The sequence below is a fragment of the Delphinapterus leucas genome, chromosome 4 (assembly GCF_059928025.1).
Source record: "Delphinapterus leucas isolate spDelLeu-1000000601 "Yukka" chromosome 4, BTC_Dleu_Yukka2, whole genome shotgun sequence".
In the NCBI taxonomy this organism is placed as follows: domain Eukaryota; kingdom Metazoa; phylum Chordata; class Mammalia; order Artiodactyla; family Monodontidae; genus Delphinapterus; species Delphinapterus leucas.
Window position 1 is genome coordinate 50,088,086 of NC_143132.1, and position 3,807 is coordinate 50,091,892.

Below are 3,807 nucleotides of genomic sequence, written 5' to 3' on the forward strand. Positions count from 1 at the left end.
AGGAGCAAGGAGGAAGGAACCTACTTTATTTCAGGTCCTCTTCTTCCTGAATCAGCACACATGCTTTCATGTAATCCTTGCTATATTCTGTGAGTTTGGAATCACTATTTCCATTTTACTTTGAAGCATAGAAGACTTGAAAAGTAAATAACATTTCCAAGGTTATGCAGCTATTAAGATAATGAAGCTAGAATTTGAAATTCCCCGGTAGTCCAGTGGTTAGGACTCTGCACTTTCACTGCTGAGGGCCCAGGTTCAATCCCTGGTCGGGGAACTAAGATCCTGCAACCCACGTGGTGCTGCCAAAAAATAAAATAAAATAAAATGAAGCTAGAATTTGAATCCAGATTTTAAGACTTAAACTCTACCTTCCTTTCCATTTCAACAACTATCAACAGCTCTGATTACTGCCTTATTACAGATAAAGGTAGGAAGTAAATGGGATGAAGATGTTTTTGAAATGGTAATTTTGGTTTCCTGATTTATAGCCCAGTGTTCTAGCTCTATTGCATTTGAACTACTGTCTTTTGGATGGGAAGACACTGGCCTACATACTTTGGTTTTGGTCATCAACATTAACCATCTACCAAATGGTCATCTACTGGATTGACTTGGCATATGGCATTACTCATATATTTTTCTCGGAAATGATTGGAAATATATAATTTTTGGCTATCTGGTATAGACCAGGAAGCATGCATTATACATCATTGGGTAATTCTTCATCTTAAAATTATTCTTGGTTAAATACCTTGCTCCCTAGAATATATCGAACTAAACAGAATGTGATAACCTAGATGTTAAGCTAGGAATTTAATAAGCCATATTCTAAAATCCCTTGAGGCTCTGGGTTCTTTGGTTATACTATTTAGAATTACTGTGATAATGTGTTACAAAATAAAGGTAATGGGAGGGATAAAAGGGGAAGGAGGAGACTTCTATAATGTTGAAGGTGGTTGCCCGTACAGTGACTAGTAAGAATAAGCTTGGATGTCCTCTAGCATCAGACAATGACAGTACAAAAAGGAACACTGTAATAGCAACATTTTAAATGAGAAAATAGCTTTGCTTTATCTCACCCTGGTTTATGTAAGGTGTTTCATCCTTCCAGTTGATTGAATATATAAGTTCTTAATAGAATCCTCAATAAAACAACAATAACAGTAATGGAAATAAGAGTAGGATATAAATGTTTTCAACTGCACTGAAATTCAAGTGGGCATGTGATATGTAAGGGTTAACTTCTTGCCTTTAAATTTTCTAATAAACTTGGTAACAGGCTGTTAAGAGTTTATTAGCTTGATGTTGGTTAATCATCCTTATTGTTTCTGTTCTGGACCACAGTAAAGGCACACAAACCAAATTAACCTGCACATGAGCCCTTTATAAGAATCTCTTAAAATAATTTATTTAGCTTATTCACTCCCACATTTTTGAGTTCTCTGAATTATAGAATTCTCCAAATGAATCAGTACCTCAACTTGTTTGCCAAAATATAAAGATGAAAAGAAAAATGAGCTCTCTTACAATACCCTCTGGGACTAATTACACTGATCTGACTAGACTGGTTGTTAGAGCTGAATTATAGTCATGAATAAGTTAGATCCTAGTTAAAATTATGTATGGGGTCCAAGAGGCAATGTCATACAGGCAAAAAAGCTGTTTTGTAATGAGTGGAAATTAGTACTATAATGCTTTATGAGATATTGGGCTCCCAGTTAGAAACCTATCTGCTGAGATGTATAAGAAATTTCAGGCTTAAAAAATTAACCCATCTTCTTGCACTGTATATGGGTCCCTTCTAAATGTTCGGTTTAGAGCCATGTTAATTGTTGGGTTTCCAGTAACACAAAGGAAATAATGTATTTTCAAAATTAGCTTATCCTTGTTTATTTTCTTTTACGTGCAGATTTATTTCAGCTTTTATTGAAGTTTTTTAACTTTCCTAATAGTTCCCAACATCTAATGTGGATAAGAGACACTGGAGCAAGAAAGATTTTGGTTAGTTAGATAATATAGGAGAGAATTTCCTGGTAGTAGAAAGTATTAAACATTACAAAATAGATCTGGAGTAAATAATGGAATTTTATTCTCTAGAGGCTTTTAAATTTAAAGAAGGTTTGTGTCACCCTACAATTCATATATTAAAATCCTAACCTCCAAAACTAATGGTATTAGGAGGTGGGCCCTTTGGAGGTGCTTAAATCATGAGGTCGGAGTCCTTGTGAATGGGACTGGTGCCTTATTTTAGAGGCTCCAGAGAGATGTCTAGTCCCTTCCACCATGTGAGGATAGAACAAGAAGTTTGTAACCAGGAAGAGAGTCCTCACCCGACCATGCTGGCACCCTGATCTCAGACTTCCAGCCTCTAAAACTGTGAGAACTAAATTTCTTTTGTTTATAAGCCACCCAGTCTGTGGTATTTGGTTATAGCAGCTAGAACGGACTAAGACAGCTACATTTGAGTTTGGCCTCTAGTGTGCCCATTTCTTATCCCAGTCCACACTTAAACACAATCATCTGAGTAATTTGGTGAATTGGTTATGAATTTACTATCATAATTGATTTAAAAAATATTTTGGCATCCTGACTATTTAACAGCCTTGTTGCAAAACATATTGACTCTCATGGTAGGTGGTTCTTTGAATGGAATTAACTCGAGTGGTAGGAAAATTGAATACAAATGATAACAGACATGGTTTTTGGATTTAAGCATTTAAATCCTCCCCTGAAGCACATACACTTAGATCAGGACTCTCAGTATCCATTGCTGGGGCTCAGGCAGGTCTAGGCAGAGAGTACTAGCAAAGGCAGTAGAAAGGATCTGAGGAGAGAGGTCTTTGCAGAGAAGAAGCCAGGTCTGAGAAGCTGAACAATATTTTTTTTCCACCCAAAACCCAAACAGCTCTGAAAACAATGATTTTTTCCTGAGTTTCCTGCAAACACTTATGGTGGGAAAATCTGAAGTGAATTCATGCATATACTTGACCCTCTTAGAATATTCCTAAGTTTCACTGCAGAATGTTGGAGCCTTGACTACAGGTGTTGCCCCAAAAGCTGTGGGGAGGGTTATGCAATACACGGTGTGGACACTATGGAAATTAAAATTTTAAATTGGAAAAATTCTGAATTCTGAAAAGCACTTGGATTTTAGGGAAGGGATTGTGGACTTGTGATATTTTGCCATGCAGAGTTTCCACGTTTTTCTACTAACTGATTCGCTTTAGGCCCCAGGTTTGTAGTTTTGAACCTGCTTACTGTCTTATCTCTGACCTGACCTCTTCATTTATGCTAAAATCAGTAATTAGTGAAAAGGCTAAATGACGGTATTTATCCTTCTGATTTCTCCTCTGTATATAAAACAGATGAAAGGTAATTTTTGGTTGTTGTTTTTGACCTCCTCTGGTACCTTGAGTTTGGAAAAACAGTAAAAACAACCCAATTGGTCAGAAAAGGCAAAACAACAAGAGTGATGGGTATGTCTGGAGAACTCGGTGGCACTTGCGGTGTGGATTCACCGTGGAGTGCATGAGGCTAATGGCCTCTCTATCACTAAGATTGTTGTCATGGGTGTAACTCACTGCGAAACACCCTCTGCTGTCCAGTATTTCCAAGCCTTTTATTTTACTTTTTTAAGTTTTTATTTATTTTATTTATTTATTTTTGGCTGCATTGGGTCTTCATTGCTGCATGCAGGCGTTCTCTAGTTGCGGCGAGTGGGGGCTACTCTTCGTTGTGGTGCGCAGGCCTTTCATTGTGGTGTCTTCTCTTGTTGCAGAGCACGGGCTATAGGAGCGTGGGCTTCAG

At 37.5% G+C, this 3,807-nt stretch overlaps 1 non-coding gene across 1 annotated transcript; it reads left to right on the forward strand.

The window, feature by feature from the left end:
• The first annotated feature begins 201 nt into the window (after window positions 1-201).
• Window positions 202-274, forward strand: TRNAE-UUC (transfer RNA glutamic acid (anticodon UUC)). Its single transcript has one exon. It is a non-coding gene; the product is annotated as a tRNA-Glu (tRNA).
• The last annotated feature ends 3,533 nt before the right edge of the window (window positions 275-3,807 follow it).